The following is a 22,146-nucleotide window of genomic DNA, read 5'->3' as shown; positions in this document are numbered from 1 at the left end:
TGAACATTCTAAATTCACAGTAATACACTGAACAGATAAATGAATCCAGTAATATTAGTAAAACATTATGAAAGAGGATTTTAGTAAGGCATACAAAGACAATTGATGTGTGGTATTACTAGAGAAGGCCGAAATGCACGCGTTAAACTCACGCAGGCTGGTGTGAGGTCTGACACAGGATACGTAATGAATGCTATAAAGAAAAGTACGTAGCTGCTGGAATACTTAACTTTAATCCATAATTTGTATATCGCTCTTGACAATACAAGTTAGACTCTTTAGATACATGCAATGTAATGCTAATGGCACCTTGCTAGGTCATAGCCATTGACTTAGCTGAAGGCTATTCTAACTATCTCTCTGCAAATAAGCGAGGCTTCGTCAGTGTTGCATCGCTACCTAAGTCGTCCGTACAACTGGGGCGAGTGCTAGTAAGTCTCTCAAGACCTGCCGTGTGGTGGCGCTCGGTCTGCGATCACTGACAGTGGCGACACGCAGGTCCGACATGTACTAATGGACCGCGGCCGATTTAAAGCTACCACCTAGCAAGTGTGGTGTCTGGCGGTGACACCACATTCCTCCCCCGCAAATCGGCGAACGGTTGTGTTATAAGGCTTCCGCCCGCCGTGGGGAGGACCCCATGTTGACGTATGCGATGAGGTGGGGAGCCTAACAACAGGCGAGGCTGTGCCACCCACACCCGGCCATTCGGTCCGAGGGGAGCTAGGAAACGCCTGAAAACCTAGTCCAGGGTGCACGCCAACATGCGGTGTATGCGCCCGTAAAGAGACAGGAGGGGCCGAAGGGTAGACCTCCATAGTGTCGGGGTAACCGACGCGCAAAGACGCCATGTGGTCTGGAGCAGGCAAGAGGTCCATGGCGGAGGACATCTGGTCACGGGAAGCGATCGGCGGCGCGTGACCCAGGGAGGCGCCAGGCGGTTGCAGCGACGCGTCCACTGCGGGCGGCACCGGCGGGAGAACAGACAGCGGCGATACGAAGACAAAAAGAGCAACAACGCGTTCTCCCAACAATACGACTCTTTCAACTTCAACATCTGTGACTTGAAAGTCCAGACCAATTCAGCGGCACCGTTTGACTGCGGCGAAAACGGCGCGGATGTCAGATGTTGAATACCATTAGCCTTGCAGAATGACTGAAATTCTGCGGACAGGAATTGTGGGCCATTGTCAGAAACAATAGTCTGTGGAAGACGTTCAATGCAAAAGATAGCAGATAACACTTGGATGGTGGCAGATGACGTTGTGGAAGACATCCGGACAACAAAAGGAAAATTACTGAAAGAATCGACCACAACCAACCATCGAGCATTCCAGAATGGACCAGCAAAATCGATGTGCAAGCGTTGCCGAGGGGAAGTGGCTTTCGGCCATGCAAAGAATTTCCGCGGCGGTGCGGATTGTTGTTCGGCACACGCCATGGAAGAACAGCACATTTTCGTAATCGCAGCATCGATTCCGAACCAAGTACAGTACTGACGAGCAAGTTGTTTCGTTCGCACTATACCCCAATGTCCTTGGTGAAGAAGCCATAAGACAGAGGACTGCAACGAACGTGGGACCATGACTCTGGACTGATCATTATCAGAACGCAACAACAAAACACCACGTCGTACAAAAAGTCTCTCCTTGCGAGCAAAAAATCGGCGAACCAGAGGATCCTCGATCCGCGACTTTGACAAAGGCCATTGCGTAGCAACAAAACGCAAAACTGTAACAAGGACAGGGTCAGCAGCTGTGGCTGTAGCTACATGACGAAAATCAATCGGAAACGATTCGACCACGTTATCGGTTTCCGCATCAATGAACATGCAAGCAAGTTCGGAAGAATCGAATGCTCTATCCTCAGCAACAGGCAAACGGGACAACGCATCAGCGTTTCCATGCTTAGCAGTGGACCGATACAAGATATCGTAGCGGTACTGCTAGAGAAAAATAGACCAGCGAATGAATTTCTGCGCTGTACGTGGAGGTACAGGCTTGTTCGGATGAAAAAGCGATGTCAAAGGTTTGTGGTCTGTGATGCTGGTAAAGTGACGACCATACAAGAAATCATGGAAGTTAGTAACACCAAATACGAGAGCCAAAGCTTCTTTCTCTATCTGTGAATAATTTCTTTGCGCAGATGAGAGCAATTTGGACGCAAAGGCAATAGGGCGATCATGCGAACCATCTTTGTGCGCAAGCACAGCACCGATCCCGAAATCCAATGCATCTACCATCAACAAAAGGGGTTTCTGGGGATCGAATGGCGTAAGGCAAGGATTAGAAAGCAACGCCGATTTCAACTGGCGAAAGTCGCGTTCGCATTCCATCGTCCAGACAAACGGAACACCTTTACGGCATAAGCGATGAAGCAGAGCTGAAATGGAAGAGGCTTGCAGCACATATTTGGCATAATAATTAATTTTTCCCCAACACACTCTGTAGCTGCTTCAAATTCTGCGGCGAAGGCAAGTCTTGTATGGCACGGAGGTGCTCTGGACTCGGATGTATGCCTTGGGCATTGATTACATGTCCCAGATATGGTAAGTCACGAGCAAAAAACACACATTTGTCCTTCCGCAAGCGAAGACCATTTTGTCGCAATACCTAAAATAATGTTCTGAGATTGGTTAAATGTTCTTCTTCCGTCTTTCCAGAGATCACAATATCGTCCAGATAGTTCGCTGCAGTAGGTACCGACGCACAAACAGTTTGTAAATATTGCTGAAACAATGCAGGGGCGGATGCTCACCCGAATGGCAGTCTTTTGAATCGGTACAAACCAAGATGCGTGTTAACCACCAAAACTCGCTGGGATTCTTTGTCCACCGGTATTTGCAAGTACGCATCTGCTAGGTCCAACTTCGAAAAGTATTTACCCGGGCAGAGTTTATCAAAAAGATCTTCCGGGCGGGGTATGGGAAAAGTTGCAATCACTAGTTGTGGATTCACTGTTGCCTTGAGGTCCACACAAAGTCTCAGTTTTCTGGAAGGTTTTGGCAAAATTACTAAGGGTGAGGCCCAGAGAGAAGCCTGCACACGTTCAATTACACCTTGTGATTCTAAATCGTGTAACGTTCTTGCGACCTCATCACGCAATGTGTGGGGAACATTGCGCACTCTGAAAAATTTCGGTTGCGCCTTTACTTTCAGTTCCAAATGTGGTTCATAGTTCTTAGCGCAACCAAGGCCCGGTGCAAAAATGTCTGCAAATTCTTCACATAGACGAGAAACACTGTCTGAAGGCACAGTCTGATTCACTGAGAGGACCGGATTTACTATAGACAAGTTAAACAACTGAAATAAATCTAAACCAAACAAGTTCACTGCAGAAGAAGAACGAACGTAAAATGACACAAGTTTTGTGTGTCCCTTGTATGTTGCAAGAAGGCTGCACTGTCCTAACACAGGGATATTCTGACCTGAATATGTAGTTAGCTTAACATTTGCAGCACGCAACGGAGGTTTGCCCAGTTGTTTGTACGTGTCGTGATTGATCAATGAAACTGCAGCTCCGGTATCGAGCTGGAATGGTATCACGTGGCCATGAAAGTCCAAGTCTACAAAAAGTTTATTGTCCTGCTGACGACAAGAGCGACTGTCTCGTGCAATTTGAACTGACACTGGTACAGAAACACTCGCGACTTTACGGGATTTCCGTCGACGTCGACGCACACTATTTGTGGGACGAACACAGTCACTGTTAGAGAAAGTGGCACTGGGCGGAGTGGAATTAACTACATGAATGTCCGTGGGCAGAAGTTCTCGAGCCTGAGTGTCCTTGGTTCGATTCCGGCGCGAAGCAAAGGGCCTGGAATGGTTGTGAGTGTCCGTTCTGAGCTTTTTCTGGCAAACACTTTGAACATGTCCTTTCTTATTACAGAAAAAGCAAATAGCTTGGCGTGATGGGCAATTGTCACGCGAATGTCTAGTAGCACATCGCGGGCATGATTTTAGCACTGCATTTGCGTGCTTGCGCGGCACACCTGGTTGAGAGCGTGGCGGCAGCTGCGCGGACGGGCGCGAGGGCTGTTTACCGTTCTGTGCAGCGCGCCCGGTGGGCCGGTTAATGTGACACACGGCTGGCGAACTTGCAAATGATTCCTGAGCAAAGTCCAATATGTCTATCACTTGTTGAAGGGAGGGATTAACTAGTTTCAAAATCTGTTCCCGTATACGAACATCAGAAATGTTCTGTGCAATTGCATCATGCACCATTGTATCTGAATAAGGGAGTCCACATTCACACTCAAACTCCCTATTAGTCTGACCGGCCGTACGTTTTGTACAAAAGAACGTATACCTTTGTGCAACGACATTGACTGTTTCTTTGAAATATGCATGGCTCGTTACCTTGAATTCTGTAGGCAGCGAGATGGAATCCAAATTGGCGTGACCACTCCGTCCAGCTTTCCAGTGCAGCATCAAAAGGACGAAAAGTTGGTGCAACAGCGTGTTGTGGCTGCAGTAGCGGTGGAGCAGCAGCTGCCGCATCGTTTTGCATTGCACGTAGACCATGGACGAGCTGCCCAAGAGCATCCAGTAAGGCCTGCATCTGCTGATTCCGTAAGCGATAAAATTTGGACGGTACATCAGGAGATTGTGGCGAAGCCATTACACAAGTAAATCAGGGCAGTATCAGTATAGGTACGAACGCGATTTGGGCTCATCGCCAACTGTTGTGGCAAGACAGCCAATCCACTAGGACAGGAAGCCGAAAGGCACGCATTTAAGCTCACGCAGGCTATGCTGAAGGCTATGCTAACTATCGTCTCGGCAAATGAGAGCGTAGTTGTCAGTGAACCTTTCCTAGGAAAAACGGCTGTACAACTGCTGCGAGTGCTAGTACGTCTCTCGAGACCTGCCGTGTGGTGGCGCTCGGTCTGAGATCATTGACATTGGCGACACGCGGGTCCGACATGTACTAATGGACCGCGGCTGATTTAAAGCTACCACCTAGCAAGTGTGGTGTCTGGCAGTGACACCACATGATGAATCAAGACCACAAATAATTTCATCCAAAACAAGTAATTCATTTTCGTCCTGATGGATGTAACAGAATGTGAAATAATGAAAATAAGGAAACAAAGTAATTGGGGCTTTTCTACATCTGGCTAAGGCCTTTGATTCAGAGATCATGGAATAATTTTATCCACATTAGAAGCTTATCACATAATAGGAGCGGCAGCAAATTTTTTAAGTTCGTATCTCAATGACAGAAGACAGTGTGCAAACGTACATTATAAAAATGAAGGTAAGATCCTAATAATAAAACTGGAATACATGACTCAACTATTAAGTCCCCCTAGGGAAGCATTCTTGGGCAATGTTTATTTCTTGTACATACTTATGACATAACACAGCCGAAAGATTCAGAGCTAGTGAACTAAAAATAGAAATGTTTTATTCCACCATTGAGCATATTTACACGCAATTGGTGTCATCAGTGTATACATAATAATAACAACAGTAATAATCATCGACATGACAAATGTTATTAACTACAATATAATAATCCTGGACAGATGCAATATATATTTGTGCAAATGTAAATAACAACAAGAAGTTTCCTAATTGCTCAATTACAAGATAAATGAACTACAGAGTTCGGTAAATGACAAATAAATAATCCAACAGATAATTAACAATAAACACATCAAACAGTAATAAAATAGTTGCACAGTGTAGCATAAGTATAGTTTGCAGTTAATTTATAGTTCATTCTCATATGCAAAGTGGGTCATTTGTCACATACTCTAGGAACTCTTGAGCAGAGTAAATTACTTTACTTTTGACCCACCTTGTAAGACTAGTTTTAAATTTAAATACTGGCACTGTGTAGGTATTTTCTGGTAATTTGTTGAAGTAGACAGGACCAAGATGTATAGATGTTGTGTCTCTTTGCAAGCCTAGCATATGGCATATTAATGGTATGTCCACTTCTTATGGCCGGCCGCTGGTGGCCGAGCGGTTCTGGCGCTACAGTCTGGTCGCAGGTTCGAATCCTGCCTCGGGCATGGATGTGTGTGTTGTCCTTAGGTTAGTTAGGTTTAAGTAGTTCTAAGTTCTAGGGGACTTATGACCTCAGCAGTTGAGTCCCATAGTGCTCAGAGCCATTTGAACCACTTCTTATGTTATGGTCATGAACTGTTCTCCTTAAGTCAAGTCAGATTCTCTTTAATGACGACAAGGAAGTTGTAAATATAGAGGCCAGGCACTGTCATTGATCTCGACATGATTCACAAGGGCTAAATTACGATATGCACCTTATGGCTTTCTTTTGCCATTTAAACCCTACTTTTGAACCTACGCAATTGCCCCATTATTGTATTCCATAACTCAGGTGCGAATGGAAGAATGCAAAATATGCATACAACAGAAGTTCTTTACTGACACTGCTCCTCAGCTGATACAGCAGATATATGGCACGTGCCAATTTGCCACGTATCTTCCCTGTGTGAGTATTTCAGCTGAGCTTTTTATCTATATTAAATCCTAATAATTTTACTGTTTTGTTGCCATGACTGGGAGCATTCAGGTTGAATACATCAACTTCAGTTTTACTAACATTCTTCTGCAGTATATTTGCCTCAAACCAAGTAATGCCCCTCTCCATTGCCACTGTCATGCTGTGTTGCACATTTTCAAGATTGGTATCACATGTGGTGAGTGTTGTGTCATCAGCATATAGCACTACATACACAATACAACTGCAGGTGAATCATATATATAAATAACGAAAAGGAAAGGTCGAAGGACAGATCCTTGAGGTACCCCCTTTACAACTGGGAGACATTCTGACATCAGATTATTTACCTTAACTAACCTTTTTCTATTATCCAAGTATGACTGCATTAGGCATAGAGCATTCTCTCCTACTCCTTAGTGGAAGAGTTTTTTAATGATAATATTGTGGGTGACCATATCAAAAGCTTTCCTGAGGTCCAACAATGTTGCACAGTTATCTTTATTTTCAGAACAATTGTATGTTTTTGCTAGCATACTCTAAACTGTTTAGACTGTACAAAGGCTAGATCTGAAATTACACTGTGAGGAAGAGAGTATATCATTATGTACAAAATACTGATTCATCTGCTTATTCATGCCGAATTCTATTAATTTTCATATTAGTGGTATAAGTGATATTGGTCAACAGATACCTGGTGATGCTATATCTCCTTACTTGAGTACTGGTTTAACTACAGATATTGTTAAACATTCTGGATAATAACCTTCATTTTCAATTTTGTTGAGTATTTTAGTCAATGGTGTTACAATTTCATTTCCGAAGTACTTAATACCTTAATTGGAGAGACCATAGTAATCCTTTGCTCTAGGATTACTATTAATCCACTTACAATAATATATGGGGCATTCAAATGAAACCAGCTCACTAGCATAAAGAAAGGCTAATAACTTTACTAACTAAAAAATACAGATTTACACACTACACATAAACAAAATTAGTCACCAAAACTGTTGGCACATTTATCCCATTGAGACACTCACATATTACTCTACAGAAAACTGCAATACAACATATTTTCAGCAATGACAGTGCACATGTTAAACCACTTACATTAACAACACATGAAGAATACAGGAAAAACATTTTGTCACATCAAGCAATATGTCTCTACAAAACACCATATATGCTATACAACAAACCCACTCACACAAACAGATCAGAACACAACTTTACATTACTCTACATATGAAACTATAAACCCAATAATAATTGTATATTTCTTTACAGATAACTGCAATAAAACACCTTTTCAACACTCACACTCCACATATCAAACCATTTACATTAACACTACATGAAGAATGAAGAAAGGAGATTTTGTCTCATGGAGAAATATGTCTCCACAAAACACTATATATGCTACACAACAAACCCACTCACACAAACTGATCAGAACACAACTTTAAATCACTCTACATAAGAAACCATAAATTAAATGACAGTCATTTTTCACATACTTAGTCAAATGATATGAAGAGTCAAGAGCGAAGGGAACCACACATGAAAAAAAAAAGTCTCCGAAATACAACTTAATACTTATCATCAAACACATTTCAAATATCTCAACTGAACACAGACACAACAACACAATGCATTCATACAACAGATCTCTCTTACACAGTATTTACACAATACAAAATGAAAACAATAAAAATGAAATTACATGATGAATCAAGTAAGAAGATTTCCAAATATGAAAAGAGAAGATGAACTTCCAGAAACAATGACTCTATACAACACAAACAAGCTACCAACTTCAGTACATTGACACAAAACATGCAATGGAGGACATGTGATGGTCACTGAGACCTACAAAGCCGTTACCTGCATCGTAAAATTGATACGTATTAGGACACCTACCACTGAGTGTTCTCACAATGAGCAAACATAAATTTATCTAGAGAGTAACTGACATATGCCAATCCATACTGCGATAAAAAAAGTAAATAACTGAACCACATGAAAAGATATTACTAATAAAACATGACTAATGTAGTGCACTATATGCTAGGTTCGTGGATGGATTAAAGTATCAGACACCTAGGAATTGAGACGGGATAGCATACACTTCTGGCATGTATAAGTAAAGATACGAATATGGCAAAAAACCTAATAAACATAAACATCTGAATTCCTACTATGTCAGTATACGAGTGTGACAGAAAACTCTCTATGTGGAGAAAATACATTGTTACCATGTTTCCAGAAACAAATGTGAAACCTGTTAATTATTGAGTAAGTTCAATGACAGAATAAATCCAACTCTAAATCTCCAGATACATATAGAACTCTATGTACAATGTAAAAATGGCAGAACCATCTATACCACATATCCTCCATAAATAATCGTATATTTCACTACAGATAACTGCAATACAACATATTTTCAGCACTCACACTCTACATATCAAACCACAAACATTAACACTACATGAAGAATGCAGAAAGGAGATTTTGCCTCATGAAGAAATATGTATCTACAAACCACTATATATGCTATACAACGAACCCACTCACACAAACAGGCCAGAACACAACTTTACATCACTCTACACATGAAACTATAAACCCAATTACACTCACTTTACGTACTACTCAGAAAAATGACATGAAGAATCAAGAGAGAAGAGACCCGCACAAGAGGAAATATGTCACCGAAATACAAGATTAATACTATTCAACAAACACACTTCAAATATCTCAACTGGACACAGACACAACAACACAATGCATTCATACTACAGATCTCTCTTACACTGTATTTACACAATACAAATTTAAAAATACCAAAAATGAAATTTCATGAAGCATCAAGAAAGAAGATTTCCAAACATGAAGAGAGATGATGAACTTCCACAAACAACGACTCTAAATAACAGAAACAAACTTCGTAATACGTTTCAGTACACTGACATAAGACAGGCAATGGAGGATATTCCACGGTCACTGAGACCTACAAAGCCATTAGCTGCATCTTAAAATTGATACATATTAGGTGACGACACCTAACACAAATATTTCTCTAAATGACGAACTTGAATTTATCTCGAGAGTAATTGACATATGCAATTGTGTACTGTGATGAATACAGTAAATAACTGAAGGAGATGAAAAGACATTACTGAAATAACATGACTAATGTAGCGCACTATATGCTAAGTAGATGGAAGGATTAATGTATCGGACACCTGGGCATTGAAACGGATTACCATTTATGATGTAAACAATTCTGGCATGCATTAGTTACAAATGAAAATGGGAAAAAACCTAATAAACCTAAACATCTGAATTCCTATTATGTCAGTATACAAGTGTGACAGAAAACTCTCGATGTGTAAAAAATACATTGTTACCACGTTTCCAGAAACAAATGTGCAAGCTGTTAATTATCGACAAAGTTCAATGACAGAATAACTCCAAGTCTAAATCTCCAGATACATATAGAACCCCATGTATGATGTAAAAATGGCAGAACCGTGTAAACCACATATCCTCCATACACACTCGAATATTTTTCTAGAGATAACTGTAATACAACACCTTTTCAACACTCACACTTCACATATCAAACCATTTACACTAACACTACATGAAGAATGAAGAAAGAAGATTTTGTCTCATGAAGAGATATGTTTCTACAAAACACTATATATGCTATACAACAGACCCACTCACACAAACATATCAGAACACAACTTTACATCACTCCACATATGAAACTATAAACCCAATTACACTCATTTTACATACTTCTCAAATAAATGAAATGTAGTATCAAGAGAGAAAAGAACCACACATGAAGAAATATGACTCCGAAATACAACATTACATACAATTCATCAAACACACTTCAAATATCTCAACTGGACACAGGCACAACAACACAAAGCATTCATACTACAGAACTATTTTACACAGTAGTTACACAATACAAAATTAAAAACACAAAAAATGAAATTACATGATGGATCAAGAAAGAAGATTTCCAAACATGAAGAGAGATGATGAACTTCCGCAAACAACGACTCTAAACAACAGAAACAAACTTCCTAATCCATTTCAGCACACTGACATAAAACATGCAATGGAGGATATGTGACGGTCACTGAGACCTACAAAGCCATTAGCTGCATCTTAAAATTGATACATATTAGGTGATGACACCTAACACAAATGGTTCTCTAAATAAACGAACTTGAATTTATCTCGAGAGTAATTGACATATGCAATTGCGTACTGTGATGAATACAGTAAATAACTAAAACAGATGAAAAGATATCACCAAAATAACATGACTAATGTAGCGCACTATATGCTAAGTACATGGATGGATTAATGTATCGGACACCTCGGCATTGAAACGGATTACCACTTATGATGTATACAATTCTGGCATGTATTAGTTGCAAATGAACATGGGAAAAAACCTAATAAACCTAAAGATATGAATTCCTAATATGTCAGTATACAAGTGTGACAGAAAACTCTCGATGTGTAAAAAATACATTGTTACCACGTTCCCAGAAACAAATGTGCAAGCTGTTAATTATCGACATAGTTCAATGACAGAATAACTCCAAGTCTAAATCTCCAGATACATATAGAACTCCATGTACGATGTAAAAATGGCAGAACCGTGTAAACCACATATCCTCCATACACACTCGAATATTTTTCTAGAGATAACTGTAATACAACACCTTTTCAAGACTCACACTCAACATATCAAACCATTTACATTAACACTACATGAAGAATGAAGAAAGAAGATTTTGTCTCATGGAGATATATGTCTCTACAAAACACTATATAAGCTACACAACAAACCCACTCACACAAACAGATCAGAACACAGCTTTACATCACTCTACATATGAAACTATAAACCCAATTACACTCATTTTACTTACTTCTCAGACAAATGACATGAAGAATCAAGAGAGAAGAGGACCCCACATGAAGAACTATGTCTCCGAAATACAACATTAATACAATTCGTCAAACACACTTCAGTTATCTCAACTGGACACAGACTCAACAACACAAAGCATTCATACTACAGAACCATTTTACACAGTATTTACACAATAATAAATTAAAAACACAAAAAATTAAATTCATGATGAATCAAGGAAGAAGATTTCCAAACATGAAGAGAGAAGATGAACTTCCTCAAACAATGACTCTAAACAACACAAACAAACTTCCTAATCCATTTAAGTACACTGACATAAAACATGCAGTGGAGGATATGTGACGGTCACTGAGACCTACAAAGCCATTAGCTGCATCTTAAAATTGATACATATTAGGTGATGACACCTAACACAAATGGTTCTCTAAATGAACGAACTTGAATTTATCTCGAGAGTAATTGACATATGCAATTGCGTACTGCGGTGAATACAGTAAATAACTGAAATAGATGAAAGATATTACCAAAATAACATGACTAATGTAGCACACTACATGCTAAATACATGGAAGGATTAAAGTATCGGACACCTCGGCATTGAAATGGATTACCACTTATGATGTATACAATTCGGGCATGTATTAGTTACAAATGAAAATGGGAAAAAACCTAATAAACCTAAACATCTGAATTACTATTATGTCAGTATACAAGTGTGACAAACAACTCTCTATGTGTAAAAAACATTATATCCATGTTTCAAGAAACAAATGTGCAAGCTGTTAACTATCGACAAAGTTCAATGACTGAATAAATCCAATTCTAAATCTCCAGATACATATAGAACTCTATGTACGATGTAAAAATGGCACAATCATCTATACCACATATCCTCCATACATACTTGTATATTTCTCTACAGGTAACTGTAATACATCACCTTTTCAACACTCATACTCCACATATCAAACCATTTACACTAACACTACATGAAGAATGAAGAAAGAAGATTTTGTCTCATGAAGAAATATGTCTCTAAAAAACACTATATATGCTATACAACACACCCACTCACACAAACATATCAGACCACAATATTACATCACTCTACATACGAAACTATAAACCCAATTACAATCATTTTACATACTTCTTAGACAAATGACATGAAGAATCAAGAGGAAAGAACCACACATGAAGAAATATGTCTCCGAAATACAACATTAATACAATTCATCAAACACACTTCAATTATCTCAAATGGACACAGGCACAACAACACAAAGCATTCATACTACAGAACTATTTTACACAGTATTTACACAATACACAATTAAAAACACCAAAAATGAAGTTACATGATGAGTCAAGAAAGAAGATTTCCAAACATGAAGAGAGAAGATTAACTTCCGCAAACAACAACTCTAAACGACACAAACAAAGATCCTAATACATTTCAGAACACTGACATAAAAGATGCAATGGAGGATATGTGATGGTCACTGAGACCTACAAAGCCATTAGCTGCATCTTAAAATTGATAAATATTAGGTGATGACACCTAACACAAATGTTTCTCTAAATGAACGAACTTGAATTTATCTCGAGAGTAATTGACATATGCAATTGCGTACTGTGATGAATACAGTAAATAACTGAAAGAGATGAAAAGATATTACCAAAAAAACATGACTAATGTAGCGCACTATATGCTAAGTACATGGATGGATTAAAGTATCGGACACCTCGGCATTGAAACGGATTACCACTTATGATGCATACAATTCTGGCATGTATTAGTTGCAAATGAAAATGGGAAAAAACCTAATAAACCTAAACATCTGAATTCCTATTATGTCAGTATACAAGTGTGACAGAAAACTCTCTATGTGTAAAAAATACATTTTTACCATGTTTCCAGAAACAAATGTGCAAGCTATTAATTACCGACAAAGTTCAATGAAAGAATAAATCCAAGTCTAAATCTCCAGATACGTATAGAACTCTATGTACCATGTAAAAATGGCAGAACCATCTATACCACACATCCTCCATACATACACGTATATTTCTCTACAGGTACCTGTAATACAACACCTTTTCAACACTCACACTCCACATATGAAACCATTTACACTAACACTACATGAAGAATGAAGAAAGAAGATTTTGTCTCATGGAGATATATGTCTCTACAAAACACTATATAAGCTACACAACAAACCCACTCACACAAACACATCAGAAACAACTTTACATCACTCTAAATATGAAACTATAAACCCAATTACACTCATTTTACATACTTCTCGGACAAATGACCTGAAGAATCAAGAGAGAAGAGACTCCCACATGAAGAAATATGTCTCCGAAATACAACATTAACACTATACATCAAACACACTTCAATTATCTCAACTGGACACAGACATGACAACACAATGAATTCATACAGCAGATCTCTCTTACACGGTATTCACACAATACAAAATTAAAAATACCAAAAATGAAATTACATGGAGAATCAAGAAAGAAGATTTCCAAACATGAAGAGATATGATGAACTTTCGCAAACAACGACTCTAAACAACACAAACAAACTTCCTAATCCATTTCAGTACACTGACATAAAACATGCAATGGAGGATATGTGACGGTCATTGAGACCTACAAAGCCATTAGCTGCATCTTAAAGTTGATACATATTAGGTGATGACACCTAACACAAATGGTTCTCTAAATGAACGAACTTGAATTTATCTCGAGAGTAATTGACATATGCAATTCCGTACTGCGGTGAATACAGTAAATAACTGAAATAGATGAAAAGATATTACCAAAATAACATGACTAATGTAGCGCACTATATGCTAAGTACATCGAAGGATTAAAGTATCGGACACCTCGGCATTGAAACGGATAACCTCTTTTGATGTATACAATTCTGGCATGTGTTAGTTGCAAATGAAAATGGGAAAAAACCTAATAAACCTAAACATCTGAATTACTATTATGTCAGTATACAAGTGTGACAGAAAGCTCTCTATGTGTAAAAATACATTGCTACCATGTTTCAGAAACAAATGTGCAAGCTGTTAATCATCGACATAGTTCAATGACAGAATAACCCCAAGTCTAAATCTCCAGATACATATAGAACTCTGTGTACGATGTAAAAATGGCAGAACCGTTTAAACCACATATCCTCCATACATACTCGAATATTTTTCTAGAGATAACTGTAATACAGCACCTTTTCAAGACTCACACTCCACATATCAAACCATTTACATTAACACTACATGAAGAATGAAGAAAGAAGATTTTGTCCCATGGAGATATATGTCACGAAAAAACACTATATATCCTACACAACAAACCCACTCACACAAACAGATCAGAACACAACATTACATCACTCTACATAAGAAACTATAAACCCTATAACACTCATTTTACATACTTCTCAGACAAATGACCTGAAGAATCAAGAGAGAAGAGAACCCCACATGAAGAAATATGTCTCCGAAATACAACATTAACACTATACATCAAACACACTTCAATTATCTTAACTGGACACAGACACGACAACACAATGAATTCATACAACAGATCTCTCGTACACAGTACTTACACAATACAAATTTAAATATATCAAAAATGAAATTTCATGAAGCATCAAGAAAGAAGATTTCCAAACATGAAGAGAGATGATGAACTTCCACAAACAACGACTCTAAATAACAGAAACAAACTTCGTAATACGTTTCAGTACACTGACATAAGACAGGCAATGGAGGATATTCCACGGTCACTGAGACCTACAAAGCCATTAGCTGCATCTTAAAATTGATACATATTAGGTGACGACACCTAACACAAATATTTCTCTAAATGACGAACTTGAATTTATCTCGAGAGTAATTGACATATGCAATTGTGTACTGTGATGAATACAGTAAATAACTGAAGGAGATGAAAAGACATTACTGAAATAACATGACTAATGTAACGCACTATATGCTAAGTACATGGAAGGATTAATGTATCGGACACCTGGGCATTGAAACGGATTACCATTTATGATGTAAACAATTCTGGCATGCATTAGTTACAAATGAAAATGGGAAAAAACCTAATAAACCTAAACATCTGAATTCCTATTATGTCAGTATACAAGTGTGACAGAAAACTCTCGATGTGTAAAAAATACATTGTTACCACGTTTCCAGAAACAAATGTGCAAGCTGTTAATTATCGACAAAGTTCAATGACAGAATAACTCCAAGTCTAAATCTCCAGATACATATAGAACTCCATGTATGATGTAAAAATGGCAGAACCGTGTAAACCACATATCCTCCATACACACTCGAATATTTTTCTAGAGATAACTGTAATACAACACCTTTTCAAGACTCACACTCCACATATCAAACCATTTACATTAACACTACATGAAGAATGAAGAAAGAAGATTTTGTCTCATGGAGATATATGTCTCTACAAAACACTATATAAGCTACACAACATACCCTCTCACACAAACAGATCAGAACACAACTTTACATCACTCTGCATATGAAACTATAAACCCAATTACACTCATTTTACTTACTTCTCACACAAATGACATGAAGAATCAAGAGAGAAGAGAACCCCACATGAAGAAATATGTCTCCGAAATACAACATTAATACAATTCGTCAAACACACTTCAGTTATCTCAACTGGACACAGACTCAACAACACAAAGCATTCATACTACAGAACCATTTTACACAGTATTTACACAATAATAAACGAAAAACACAAAAAATTAAATTCATGATGAATCAAGGAAGAAGATTTCCAAACATGAAGAGAGAAGATGAACTTCCTCAAACAATGACTCTAACAACACAAACAAACTTCCTAATCCATTTAAGTACACTGACATAAAACATGCAGTGGAGGATATGTGACGGTCACTGAGACCTACAAAGCCATTAGCTGCATCTTAAAATTGATACATATTAGGTAATGACACCTAACACAAATGGTTCTCTAAATGAACGAACTTGAATTTATCTCGAGAGTAATTGACATATGCAATTGCGTACTGTGGTGAATACAGTAAATAACTGAAATAGATGAAAGATATTACCAAAATAACATGACTAATGTAGCACACTACACGCCAAGTACATGGAAGGATTAAAGTATCGGACACCTCGGCATTGAAACGGATTACCACTTATGATGTATACAATTCTGGCATGTATTAGTTACAAATGAAAATGTGAAAAAACCTAATAAACCTAAACATCTGAATTACTATTATGTCAGTATACAAGTGTGACAAAAAACTCTCTATGTGTAAAAAACATTATACCCATGTTTCCAGAAACAAATGTGCAAGCTGTTAACTATCGACAAAGTTCAATGACAGAATAACTCCAAGTCTAAATCTCCAGATACATATAGAACTCCAAGTACGATGTAAAAATGGCAGAACCGTGTAAACCACATATCCTCCATACATACTCGAATATTTTTCTAGAGATAACTGTAATACAACACCTTTTCAACACTCACACTCCAGATATCAAACCATTTACATTAACACTACATGAAGAATGAAGAAAGAGGATTTTGTCTCATGGAGATATATGTCACGACAAAACACTATATATGCTACACAACGAACATACTCACACAAACAGATCAGAACACAACATTACATCGCTCTACATATGAAACTATAAACCCAATTACACTCATTTTACATACTTCTCAGACAAATGACCTGAAGAATCAAGAGAGAAGAGAACCCCACATGAAGAAATATGTCTCCGAAATACAACATTAACACTATACAACAAACACACTTCAATTATCTCAACTGGACACAGACTCAACAACACAAAGCATTCACACTACAGAACTATTTTACACAGTATTTACAGAATACTAAATTAAAAACACAAAAAATTAAATTCATGATGAATCAAGAAAGAAGATTTCCAAACATGAAGAGAGAAGGTTAACTTCTGCAAACAACGACTCTAAATAACACAAACAAACTTCCTAATCCATTTCAGTACAGTGACATAAAACATGCAATGGAGGATATGTGACGGTCACTGAGACCTACAAAGCCATTAGCTGCAACTTAAAATTGATACATATTAGGTGATGACACCTAACACAAATGGTTCTCTAAATGAACGAACTTGAATTTATCTCGAGATTAATTGACATATGCAATTGCGTACTGTGATGAATACAGTAAATAACTAAAAGAGATGAAAAGACATCACCAAAATAACATGACTAATGTAGCGCACTATATGCTAAGTACATGAATGGATTAAAGTATCGGACACCTTGGCATTGAAACGGATTACCACTTATGATGTATACAATTCTGGCATGTATTAGTTACAAATGAAAATGGGAAAAACCTAATAAACCTAAACATCTGAATTGCTATTATGCCAGTATCCAAGTGTGGCAGAAAGCTCTCTATGTGTAAAAAATACATTGCTACCATGTTTCCAGAAACAAATGTGCAAGCTGTTAATTATCGGCAAAGATCAATGACAGAATAACTCCAAGTCTAAATCTCCAGATACGTATAGAACTCTATGTACGATGTAAAAATGGCAGAACCGTGTAAACCACATATCCTCCATACATACTCGAATATTTTTCTAGAGATTACTGTAATACAACACCTTTTCAAGACTCACACTCCACATATCAAACCATTTACATTAACACTACATGAAGAATGAAGAAAGAAGATTTTGTCTCATGGAAATATATGTCACGAGAACACACTATATATGCTACACAACAAACCCACTCACACAAACAGATCAGAACACAACATTACATCACACTACATATGAAACTATAAACCCAATTACACTCATTTTTCAATCCTCTCAGACAAATGACCTGAAGAATCAAGAGAGAAGAGAACCACACATGAAGAAATATGGCTGCGAAATACAACATTAATACAATTCATCAAACACACTTCAGTTATCTCAACTGGACACAGGCACAACAACACAAAGGATTCATACTACAGAACTAGTTTACACAGTATTTACACAATACAAAATTAAAAACACAAAAAATGAAATTACATGATGAATCACGAAAGATGATTTCCAAACATGAAGAGAGAAGATGAACTTCCTCAAACAACGACTCTAACAACGCAAACAAACTAACTAATACATTTCAGTACACTGACATTAAACATGCAATGGAGGATATGTGACGGTCATTGAGACCTACAAAGCCATTAGCTGCATCTTAAAATTGATACATATTAGGTGATGACACCTAACACAAATGGTTCTCTAAATGAACGAACCTGAATTTATCTCGAGAGTAATTGACATATGCAATTGCGTACTGCGGTGAATACAGTAAATAACTGAAATAGATGAAAAGATATTACCAAAATAACATGACTAATGTAGCGCACTATATGCTAAGTACATCGAAGGATTAAAGTATCGGACACCTCGGCATTGAAACGGATTACCACTTATGATGTATACAATTGTGGCATGTATTAGTTGCAAATGAAAATGGGAAAATCCTAATTAACCTAAACATATGAATTACTATTATGTCAGTATACAAGTGTGACAGAAAAATCTCTATGTGTAAAAAACAGATTGCTACCATGTTTCCAGAAACAAATGTGCAAGCTGTTAATTATCGACAAAGGTCAATGACAGAATAACTCCACGTCTAAATCTCCAGATACGTATAGAACTCTATGTACGATGTAAAAATGGCAGGAACGTGTAAACCACATATCCTCCATACATACTCGAATATTTTTCTAGAGATTACTGTTACGACCCCTTTTCAAGACTCACACTCCCCATATGAAACCATTTACATTAACACTACATGAAGAATGAAGAAAGAAGAATTTGTCTCATGGAGATATATGTCTCTACAAAACACTATATAAGCTACACAACAAACCCACTCACACAAACAGATCAGAACACAACTTTACATCACTCTACATATAAATCTATAAACCCAATTACACTCATTTTACATACTTCTCAGACAAATGACATGAAGAATCAAGAGAGAAAAGAACCACACATGAAGAAATACGTCTTCGAAATACAACATTAATACAATTCATCAAACACACTTCAATTATCTAAAATGGACACAGGCACAACAACACAAAGGATTCATACTACAGATCTATTTTACACAGTATTTACACAATACAAAATTAAAAACACAAAAAATGAAATTACATGATGAATCACGAAAGAAGATTTCCAAACATGAAGAGAGAAGATGAACTTCATCAAACAACGACTCTAACAACACAAACAAACTTCCTAATACATTTCAGTACACTGACATAAAACATGCAATGGAGGATATGTGACGGTCATTGAGACCTACAAAGCCATTATCTGCATCTTAAAATTGATACATATTAGGTGATGACACCTAGCACAAATGGTTCTCTAAATGAACGAACCTAAATTTATCTCGAGAGTAATTGACATATGCAATTGCGTACTGCGGTGAATACAGTAAATAACTGAAATAGATGAAAAGATATTACCAAAATAACATGATTAATGTTGCGCACTATATGCTAAGTACATCGAAGGATTAAAGTATCGGACACCTCGGCATTGAAACGGATTACCACTTATGATATATACAATTCTGGCATGTATTAGTTGCAAATGAAAATGGGAAAATCCTAATTAACCTAAACATATGAATTACTATTATGTCAGTATACAAGTGTGACAGAAAACTCTCTATGTGTAAAAAATAGATTGCTACCATGTTTCCAGAAACAAATGTGCAAGCTGTTAATTATCGACAAAGATCAATGACAGAATAACACCACGTCTAAATCTCCAGATACGTATAGAACTCTATGTACGATGTAAAAATGGCAGAACCGTGTAAACCACATATCCTCCATACATACTCGAATATTTTTCTAGAGATTACTGTAATACAACACCTTTTCAAGACTCACACTCCACATATGAAACCATTTACATTAACACTACATGAAGAATGAAGAAAAAAGATTTTGTCTCATGGAGATATATGTCTCTACATAACACTATATAAGCTACACAACAAACCCACTCACACAAACAGATCAGAACACAACTTTACATCACTCTACATATGAAACTATAAACCCAATTACACTCATTTTACATACTTCTCAGACAAATGACATTAAGAATCAAGAGAGAAGACAACCCCACATGAAGAAATATGTCTCCGAAAGACAACATTAATACAATTCATCAAACACACTTCAGTTATCTCAACTGGACACAGGCACAACAACACAAAGGATTCATACTACAGAACTATTTTACACAGTATTTACACAATACAAAATTAAAACCACAAAAAATGAAATTACATGATGAATCACGAATGAAGATTTCCAAACATGAAGAGAGAAGATGAACTTCCTCAAACAACGACTCTAACATCACAAACAAACTTCCTAATACATTTCAGTACACTGACATAAAACATGCAATGGAGGATATGTGACGGTCATTGAGACCTACAAAGCCATTAGCTGCATCTTAAAATTGATACATATTAGGTGATGACACCTAACACATATGGTTCTCTAAATGAATGAACTTGAATTTATCTCGAGAGTAATTGACATATGCAATTGCGTACTGCGGTGAATACAGTAAATAACTGAAATAGATGAAAAGATATTACCAAAATAACATGACTAATGTAGCGAACTATATGCTAAGTACTTCGAAGGATTAAAGTATCGGACACCTCGGCATTGAAACGGATTACCACTTATGATGTATACAATTGTGGCATGTATTAGTTGCAAACGAAAATGGGAAAAAACCTAATAAACCTAAACATCTGAATTACTATTATGTCAGTATACAAGTGTGACAGAAAACTCTCTATGTGTAAAAAAACATTGTTACCATGTTTCCAGAAACACATGTGCAAGCTGTTAAGTATCGACAAAGTTCAATGACAGAATAAATCCAAGTCTAAATCTCCAGATACATATAGAACTCCATGTACGATGTAAAAATGGCACAACCATCTATACCACATATCCTCCATACATACTCGTATATTTCTCTACAGGTAACTGTAATACAACACCTTTTCAACACTCGCACTCCACATATCAAACTATTTACACTAACACTACATGAAGAATGAAGAAAGAAGATTTTGTCTCATGAAGAAAAATGTCTCTACAAAACACTATATATGCTATACAACAGACCCACTCACACAAACATACCAGAACACAATATTACATCACTCTACATATGAAACTATAATCCCAATTACACTCATTTTACATACTTCTCAGACAAATTACATGAAGAATCAAGAGAAAAGAGAACCCCACATGAAGAAATATGTCTCCGAAATACAACATTAATACAATTCATCAAACACACTTCAGTTATCTCAAGTGGACACAGGCACAACAACACAAAGCATTCATACTACACAACTATTTTACACAGTATTTACACAATACTAAAAAAAACACAAAATTAAATTCATGATGAATCAAGAAAGAAGATTTCCAAACATGAAGAGAGATGATGAACTTCTGCAAACAACGACTCTAAATAACACAAACAAATTTCCTA

Source organism: Schistocerca cancellata, chromosome 5 (assembly GCF_023864275.1).
Source record: "Schistocerca cancellata isolate TAMUIC-IGC-003103 chromosome 5, iqSchCanc2.1, whole genome shotgun sequence".
Lineage (NCBI taxonomy): Eukaryota > Metazoa > Arthropoda > Insecta > Orthoptera > Acrididae > Schistocerca > Schistocerca cancellata.
This window is presented reverse-complemented; position numbering follows the sequence as displayed.